Below are 10,028 nucleotides of genomic sequence, written 5' to 3'. Positions count from 1 at the left end.
TCCGGCTGCTCTCCAAACTGGTATCCTCGTCGTTCTGGGCACACAGCCGGAGGGCACCCCACCTCCCTTGGAGTTAGATGTGGTCATGCGACAGAGTTCTAGCCTGTGAAATATGCCCATTCTTCTTCTAGGCCTGCTATAACTATAGAAGTCTTCCCCACTTGTGTTTGCCCTTTCGTTCCTGGCTGTCAACACCAAGGCCATCTTGGAAGCCATGTGGAAGGTGACAGAGCCCAGGGACTTGAAGATCTCCACCTCTAACCAACCATCAGACCTGGGCCCGCCTGGGGCCATTTATGTGAATGGGAAACCAACTTCACTGCGCTTACGCGCTGTCATTCTTGGGCTTGTGTTTCGAAGCATTGACTTACCCTCATAACACAGGTAGCCACGAAGCTTTCAGGCCACAAGATCTCTTAGCTTCCGTCCCCAGCTATTCTGACACCCGCTCAGCACTTTCGGCTCCCTGGCCTGTAGCAGATGTAGAAATTCTTGGGGAACAGTTCCATCTCACTGGGCACAAGCCGGGTCACTTGTCTTGGTTGACTGAGCTATGGAGGTTGGATGCACCCTCTTGGGGAGCCAGGGCCCTGTAAAATGGTTTGCCCGCCCTCTGAAGGTGGCTTAATTACTCCTTCCTGGGACACTGACCTCAGCGAGGACCAGCTGTCTCCAAAGTGATGGTACACCTGTGCTTTTGCCTCCTATTGGATCTTCTGTCCCTGACAGCACACAAAAGGCACCACCTTCTGTAAGGCCAGCTCAGAGGAGACCAGGGTGCCCAGATGTGAATGGGTGTCCCAGCTCCCGGGGGCCCGTGGCTGCCATTGAAGGCCGGGCCTTTCTCCTTGTTGAGGAGGCTGGCTATTGGGCGATAGGGCTGTGGCAATGGCAGTGGAGTTTCTCTCCCCTCTGTTGAGCCCCGGAAATGTTGGGGTCTCTTTGACAGTCTACTCAAACTGGTTAAAACAGAAAAAGGGGCCTCTCTTGGTAGGTCACCAAGGAGAGCCCCAGAGTGCCCTCAGCCAGGGCGTCCCTGAAGAGCTTGGAAGTCGAGTTGGGGATGTGGTTCCTGGAGCTTCATCAGCTCCAGGCTGCAGCTTCCTGCCCCGTCAGCTGAGGGGCCGGAGCAGAGAAGGGTCTTGATGCGTCTGGCATGGCAATCACTGTAACCAGAGTGGGGTTCAGCCTGAGTCACCGCCCAACCCCGCCGCCTGGGCGGGGTCTGGGTGGGAGAAGTTAGAGCTTTGCCTTCACTGAAACTCAGAAATAGTGAGAGGCACCTTCATTCTAAAACCAGTATCTGCAGGGGCGCCTGGGTGGCTCAGTCGGTTAAGCTCGGACTTCGGCTCAGGTCATGATCTCGCAGCTCACGAGTTCAAGCCCCATGTCGGGCTCTGTGCTGACAGGCTGACAGCAGTGAGCCCGATGTGGAGCTCAAACTGATGAACCGTGAGATCGTGACCTAGCCGAAGTCAGACGCTCAAACAACTGAGCCAGCCGGGTGCCACCCAGACAGTCTTTTGTCCTAGAAGCCGGAGAAGAGTCTCCTTTAGTTGTACTCGGGACCTTTGCCTGATGAGTTGGATAATCCGGGCTCTGTGGACTCCACAAGTTCATTGATATTCTCCAGCTTTTCTCATTAGCACAAAGTAAGCAAGCTATTTTAATAACCTCAATACTTCTTCTTGGGGGCATGACAAGGACATTGCTTGGTCCATTGTTCCCTTTTAAAGAAAACCAAACAAAAGAAGTTTCTATAATTGTCATTCTGCTCTTCTCATCTTTTTTTTTTTAATTTTTTTTTTTTGAGAGGGAGAGACAGAGAGAGAGATCGTACATGCTTGGGAGGGGCAGAGAGAGGGAGACAGAAGATCCAAAGCGGGCTCTGCACTGACAGCAGAGAGCCCGATGTGGGGCTTGAACCCATGAACTGGGAGATCCTGACCCGAGCCGAAGTCGGACGCTCAACCGACTGAGTCACCCAGGCGCCCCTGCATTTCTCATCTTTAAAGGGAAGACTTACACTTTCTGATTTCACAACTCATTACGAAGGGGAGGTAGGGAGGATTGCTCCTGGGGAGGCCCTGGCTAGACACAGCAGGGCCCGGGAGGTCTACACTGGGGATAACACGGGCCTGAGGACTGGCTGTCTCGGAAGTGACACTGCCCTGGCCTGTGACTCTTCAAGGCCACATTGGGCAGCTCCCAGGGAGGTTCTCCGGGTCCAGAGTGACCCACTGCAGGATCCCATTTGTTTCCCATTAAATAACACGAGGAGTGTGGGTAGAGCCATCCCACAAGTTGAGGGTTGATTCCCAGCTGCTTAACTGTCCAAGGAATAACTAGAAAACCTTGCGCTCTTGACCTCCAGGGTCCAAACAAGGCTGTGCATGCCCCCCCGCCCCCACCTGGATTTGAACTCCACGCAGTTTGTCCTGCACATTCAAAGTTCAGCAAAACGCCTGGGATCCCACAGAGTCATTACATCGAGGTGACAGTAGTCTGGGCAAAGGTGAGGTTCCCCATCTTCTCCGCTTCAGAGAGCACCAAGCCTCGTGGTGGCAGAGGGCTGAGGATGTCCCAGGATCCTTCGAGTTAAAAGTGACAGAAATCCAATATGAAGCAGCTTAGGCAGAGAGAGGAATTTACCAGAACCAACCAACCAATGGCAGGAAAGCCTTGCACTCAGGCACAGTGGTTTCTGGGACATCCCCCCCCCCCCGCCCCTCCCAGGACTCTCCTGTCTCAGCCCTGCTTCTCTCTCCCCACATGGTTCATTCCCTCCCCCTATGGACTTGGTTCCTCCACTCCCGGGAAACACCGAGAGCTTTGGACTTCTGTATCAGTCAAGAACACTGGGAGGGCACGGAAGACCCACTAGAACCACAGGGTCAGAAGAAGGATGGTTGTTCCCTGAAGGAGGGATTGGGGAGACCAAAAGGCAGGTGCGCATTTCATTAAGGAGCCCGGCTTATCACGGCCACATTCTTTATGGCCAACATTGTACAATTCCCTTTATAGGAAAGATCCAGATGGGCAAATCCATAGAGACAGAAAGCAGATTAGGGTTGCCAGGACTGGGGGAGGGGGTACAGGAGTGACTGGGTCTAGCTAATGATCGTTGCACAGCATTGTGAATGTCCTCGATGCCACTGATCTGTCCGTCCTTAAATGGCTAAAATGGTGGTGTTTATGTGAGATGTATTTTGGAACAATAAGAATAATAAGACAGGCCTCCTTCAGACAAATAGGTGGGGGCCTCAGGCGTCGAGTTTTGGATGAAGATGGGAGTGGGCTCCAAATGGGCTCCCTCCCTGGGGAATTGGAGGCACCATGGCGCACCGGCCATGGGGCCTATCCTGAGCAGGCGTGGCGCGGGCTTGACGGACTGCCGCTGGCTGGGCCCTCATATTTTTCAGAAGGCCTCACATGAAGATTTTAGATGCTCTCTCTAAGTAAGGTTGTCCATGCAGAAGCAGAGAGGCACTGGTGGGACTGGAAGTTTCTCGTACAGACTTGAATTGATGCTCTGTCCCTGGACCACGGCATCTGCATGAATTAATAACGTCTATAAGTCCTGTAATTATCTGTGCCTGGCACCATTGTAGTGTAGGATGTTTTTAAAAGATTGAAGTCTGTAGTTCCCCCGTGTGTGGGGGGCTGAATGAAGGTTCCCAAAGAAATCCATTCCTAATCCTTGGAAGGTGCGTTAGCTTCTACGGCCCAAAACGTGATTAAGCTGAGGATTTTGAGATGGGGAGATTATCCTGGATTATCTCGGTGGGCCCTAAATACACCACAAGTATTCCCATCAGATCGAGACATCGGGAGATGTTACTCAAGAAGAGGACTTGGGGGGGCGCCTGGGTGGCGCAGTCGGTTAAATGTCCGGCTTCAGCCAGGTCACGATCTCGCGGTCCGTGAGTTCGAGCCCCGCGTCGGGCTCTGGGCTGGTGGCTCGGAGCCTGGAGCCTGTTTCCGATTCTGTGTCTCCCTCTCTCTCTGCCCCTCCCCCATTCATGCTCTGTCTCTCTCTGTCCCAAAAATAAATAAAAACGTTGAAAAAAAATTAAAAAAAAAAAAAAAAAAAGAAGAGGACTTGGGTAGACAGAGGCAGATTGAGGTGGTGCAGCTGGGGAGCTAGAAGGCAGCAGAAGCCGGAAGAGATTCTCGCTTAGATCCTTGCCCAGTAATGGGTCCTCCCCTAGATCCCCGCCCGGCTACGGGTCCTCCCCTAGATCCCCGCCCGGCGACGGGTCCTCCCCTAGATCCTTGCCCAACGATGGGTCCTCCTCTAGATCTTTGCCCAGCGATGGGTTCTCCCCTAGATCCTTGCCCAGCAAAAATTGATTTCAGACTCCCGGCCTCCAGAGCAAGAGGGATAATAAATGCTGTTGAATTAAGCTACCATACTTGTGGTAATTTGTTATAGCAGCCACCAAAAACTAATACACAGTGACACAGAGCTATCATGAGGTCACAACTAGTACAATATTCTGTCTTCCTGGAAATGCAACATGGATGTCATTTTTGCTGCAAAAGTTCTGACATTTTGCATCGCTCAAAATAACATCAATTTTTGTTTCCTGGAGCCCCGCGTGGTCAATACCAGTGACCTCCCTGGGAGATCCGTTTGATGCTGGTGTACTGACGACTGTCAGCGGGTGCCCTGTGCACCAGATGCAGTAAACTTCTTTCGGTTCACTGGTCCCCTTTCCTCAGGTAGGTGACTGGGGGGTCAAAATCCTGCACGTGGAGGGAGGCAAGTAACTGTTGGGGCCACACACTTCCAGACTTGTGCCTCTTCAGTAGCCCAAGCATTTGGAGCCAGAGCAACAGTCTGAAAGGGAGGGGACAGGCAAGAACAGAACTTCCAGGGAAATGAGGCTGAGTATCCGGTTCCGGTAGGACAAGGCTGTTGAGGGTTGAGCAAACAGGAATTGAGAGACCAGAAAGGGGAGTCAAGGCTGGTGGTTCGAAATGGAGACTGTGAAAATGCCTGGCGGTCCAGAGGCTCCATGCAGTTCTCCTGGTCCTGGGTTATTCACAATGCTTCCTCTCTATTCTTGACCGGTCACATTAAGCACAGAGCAGACCCTCAGCCTTCTGGCACCGATTTAGGTCGTGGTAGTGAGGGTACAGAGTGTGTGGGGGGAGATAGAAGGGAAGGAGCCAAGGGGAATGGACTCTCAGGACTGTGGCTCCAAGGATTTGGGGGAGCAGCTGGAGGGTTTGAAGACCCATGAGCGTCTCTGCCACCCAACCCAGGTGGCAGAGATAAATAAATAAATAAATGTTTTTAATTTATTTTTGAGAGAGAGAGACAGAGAGACAGAGCGTGAGTGGGGTTGGGGCAGAGAGAGAGAGAAACACAGAATCCAAGGCAGGCTCCGGGCTCTGAACCATCAGCACAGAGCCCGACGCGGGGCTCGAATTCGTGAACCGCGAGATCATGACCTGAGCTGAAGTCGGACGCTCAAACCACTGAGCCACCCAGGCGCCCCTCAAGTTCATTATAGATAGATGAAAGAGAGAGAGAGGTGTGTGGCGGGGGGAGAAAGATACGGACTGGTAATTAGCCATTTTCCAGCACGTCACTGTCGGTACAGGTGGAAGACACTACTCAAAACTGATGACCCGTTTTCTACATCCTTCTGGGCTCCGAGTATCCCTTCCCAGACAACGCCCAAGTTGTGTCTTGACTAAGAGGAAGTTCCATCCCTCCCTTCACCACTGAGGACACAGTCAGATTCGGGGTTTGCTGGGAACGGAAGTGTGGCGGCGTCTGACCTCCCTCGAGTCACTGCATTAGTGGAACTAAGCCAGGACACGCATCAGGGTTCCATCTCTGCTAAACTGTCAGCCGAACAATGTTGCAAAGAGAAAATCACCAGAGCTGGAGCGGTGGGTGTCTGGAATTCCTCTCTGGAAGAGGACCGTGTGGTCTGGGCACAGGGCTGCTGTGGCGAACAGGATGATGTTCCAGCGTGGCCCGGGGCTGGAGGACCAGGCTGGGGTCTTCACAGATCTCCCGTGAGAGATGCTGCAGAAGGAAGCCGGTGGGTGGGGTGTTATGGGTCTGTGGCATCCAACAAAGGTATATTTTAGGATGGATTTGTCCTGGAGAGGGAAAGTAGATTTGTGGGTAAATTATAGTGTTCACAGGAAGTAATGAGACCTGCTGCTTCCTGGCCAAGAGCCGTCCTCACCTTCTTACTGAGAAAACTCTGGTTCTTTGTCATGTGAGCAGTCCTGGGCCCTTGGGCTCCTTCCTGGTGGGGGGGATCATGATGTCTCACTCCTCTGGCCAGTGATTGATTTAGGAGTGGAATCTGAAGGGAAGACTGTGGAGATGCCTTTGGGAAGGATTTAATCCTCTTCTAGAAAGAGCTGTTGAGGGAAATGTCCCAGCTCTTTCTGGGTGTGTTGGTGTTTTGTGGGGTTTTTTTTTTTGGCGGGGGGGGGGGGAGGCTGGAACTGTTGCAGCTACTTTGTGACCATGAGGAGTCAAGGCAACATGGTGAGGGCAGGTGACCTCCAGTCACAACCTTCATCTTAGAGCCATCCTTGGGGGACAGGAGGTGGGAAGAGGCCGAGAGGCCTTGGGGTTAGTCGAGGGGAAGGCTACGATTCCCTGCGACAGTGATGTTGAGGGACTTCCGATGAACCAGAAAAAGCGAGTAGGGGAGCCACTCTTGGACAAGACGACGGTGTCATAAACTAGATTCATAACAAAGAGGACAAGGGAAGTAGACAGGCAACAGGTATCTTGGAGGCAACTCGGGAGTCACTTGACTAGAGAGGATGAAGCAGAGAGGAGTCGCAGATTTCCCTACAGTCGAGAACCAATGCGTCACCGTGGACCACACAGCCCTGTCCTCCATGGCCCCGGCCCGTCCTTCCAGACACATCCTCTCCCGCTCATCTCCTCGGCCTCTAGAATCCCGTCAGTCGTGTGCATCTTTCAGTTCCTTCTCTCTGCCCTCGGCCTGTCAGTCCCTCTGCCTGGAACATTCTACTCACCCCTCACCTGCCAGACTCTGACTCCCCTTGCAAGCTGCCTCCTCGGCAGTGCTCCGGGCCACCCTGGTGTGGCTCACCGGCCGCCCTGGGCTTCCTCAGCGTCCCCTCCTCCGAGACGAACCTGAGTCCGCTGTGTCCACGCTGCTGCTCCCTCGCTGCTCTGCACGCGCCCTGGGCCTGAGGTCAGCTCCCCACGGCCCAACCCCAGCCTCCCGGGAGGGGAAGGGGCCACAGACTGAGTTAATCACTAATGGCCATGATTCACTCAATCCTGCCCAAGTAATGAAATCGCTATGACCCCTCACCACAGATGATGGGGTGGGGAGGAGGTTCGGAGAGCTTCCGGGTGGTGAACACCGGTCCTGGTGGGGGGTGGGGGGGGGGAAGGGTGCACTTGGCGAGGGCTCAGAAATCCTTCCATGTCTGGCCCTACGCCTCTCTTCCATCTGACCGTGCCTGAGCTGTGTTCTTTATAATAAACTGGGAACAGTACGTAAACTGTTTTTCTGGGTTCTGTGCAAATTATCAAACCTGGGGAGGAGGCGGTGGGAACCCCCCCGAATTTATAGCTCATCAGTCAGAAGTCCTGGTGGCCCAAGACATGCACTGGCATCTGAAGCCGGGGCAGTGTTGGGGGACGGAGCCCTTAGCCTGTGGGGTCTGATGCTAACTCCAGGTACTTAGTGTCGGAATTGAATTAAACTGCAGGACGCCCCGTTGGTGTTGGAGAATCGCTTAGTGTGGGCCCCCACCCGACCCGCATTTGGTGTCAGGAGTGTTCTGTGGGTAGAAACAGACCACGGTCGTGGGTGACTGGGAGGCACAGGGGTCTTATTGTTTCTGGGCGTTCTGGCTGTTGCCCTGGTTTGGGGAACCAGACCAGCCCCTGGGCTGAACGCCTAAGCCTTTGAGCTGACCGGTGGTGCCCAGCCCTGGGGGTTCTCACAGAACCACGAGGGGTCCACAGAAAACACTGTACTTACGAACAACTGTACGTGTTCTTTTTTTTTAAATTGTGGTAAAATACACATAACATAAAAGTTACCATTTAAACCATTAAAAAAATTTTTTTAATTACTATTGATTTATTTTTGAAAGAGAGAGAGAGACAGAGCATGAGTGGCAAAGGGGCAGAGAGAGAGACACACACACAGAATCGGAAGCAGGCTCCAGGCTCTGAGCTGTCAGCACAGAGCCTGACATGGGGCTTGAACTCACAAACCGGGAGATCACCACCTGAGCCGAAGTCGGATGCTTAACCGACTGAGCCATCCAGGCGCCCCCATTTAAATGATTTTAAAGGGTACGATTCAGGAGCATTTAGTGCATTCACATTATCGGGCAACCATCACCATTATCTGGTTCCAGAACCTTTCCATCACCCTCAAAGGACATTCCATACCCATTAGCAGTCACTCCCCATTCCTCACAGCCCCTGGCCACCACTAATGTGCTTTCCGTTTCTCTGCGTTTGTTCTGGACGTTTTATACACATGGAATTGTGTAATACATGGCCTTTGACTTAGCTTCTTTCACTCAGCACTATGCTTTTAAGGCCTATCCACATTATAGCATGTATCATGTTCTCAGGGTTGACTAATAGTATAATATTCCATTGCGTGGATAGATACCACATTTCGACATCTGTTCTGGAAGTCACTGAAAGGGAGAGGGGTCTCCTTGGCAGGGCAGATGTATGCTAGGGGCTGGCGAATACAGCCAGGAGCACACGGGACCCAGGAAGCACCTTTTAAACCCTGCCTTGTCTCCCTCATTTGGATGATTTATTCGAGCCTCCCTGGGGAGACAGGAGGTCCCCTGGCCCGGTAAGGGAGGCCTCTGGTCAGCCCCTGGATGCTGTCTGTGCCCACGTGGGGCTTCCCCACCCCAGCAAGGGGCGCTGGGGCAAGTTTGGTGCCGAAAAGTTGTTTTCTACCTGGACTGCTGGTGAATTTCCACCTTGCAGTGCTTTTTCCCTCAGTTTACTCCCTAGATATTTGAGTGATAGAAACTTTGCCCTTGGGGACTGCCAGACGTCCCTCAATTCTGGTCTGCAGCCGGTGGGAGTGTGTGAAGAGACAAACTCCCTACCCCAGTGGGATCGGGACAAGTTTTGCAAGCCCTCCGGGTGATTCTTACGTGTGCCAGGCTCCGGATTCTCTACAAGACCCTCCTTCAAGTTCATGCTCAGACGAGGACCATGTACTCTCTGCAGACAGTGTAAGTCTGCCTTCTAAATTACAGCTTCTAGACTAAGAGCTCATGTCTCCTCTTTCTGAATCCACCCAGGGAAACCAGCCAGAGTGGTGGCTTATTCTGTGGGCTATACTTGTAAAATTTTATGCATCTATTCATTCAATAAAACTTTACACCGGGCACCACGCGAGGTGTGGGAGACGCAGTGGTGACTAAGGCATGGTCCCTGCCTCCAAAGATCTTGAGGTCTGGCTGGGGAAACACGTAGTCACCAGGACAGGACAACTTCCCAGGTCAGGGAAGCAGGAAGCAGTGACTTTTTTTTTTTTTTTTGAGAGAGAGAGAGAGACAAATTGAGAAGAGAAATGCACCAGAGTATCATAACGCCATCAAAGGCATTTTAGCATTCTCGATGATTTTCATTCATGATTCAAGATATAAAAATAATGAATTTGGGGAAAAAATAAATTTGGGGATGCCTGGCTGGCACATGCCATGGAACATGTGATCTTGGGGTCATGAGTTCAAGCCCCACATTGGGCATAGAGCTTACTGAAAAAAAAAATAATACACTTTGTTCTGGATGTGCTATTAAAGTCTTAGGCCAGAGAGAGAGAAAATATCTTCCCATTATGGAAGATTACCCATAGATAAGAGGAAGAACCATATGACCTCAGTATTAGAATAAGCTGTTGGACTCTGGAGTGGCTTGTAAACTGAATGGACTCCCTGTATGAGAAGACATCTGACTAGATGCCTCTGGGGAACCAAGAATGCTTCTGGATGTCGCAGGGTGTGCAGATGGG

This window comes from Puma concolor, chromosome E1, assembly GCF_028749965.1.
Source record: "Puma concolor isolate L17-30 chromosome E1, mPumCon1.1.hap2, whole genome shotgun sequence".
In the NCBI taxonomy this organism is placed as follows: domain Eukaryota; kingdom Metazoa; phylum Chordata; class Mammalia; order Carnivora; family Felidae; genus Puma; species Puma concolor.
The sequence above is the reverse complement of the archived record's forward strand: the minus strand, read 5'-3'. Positions refer to the sequence as shown.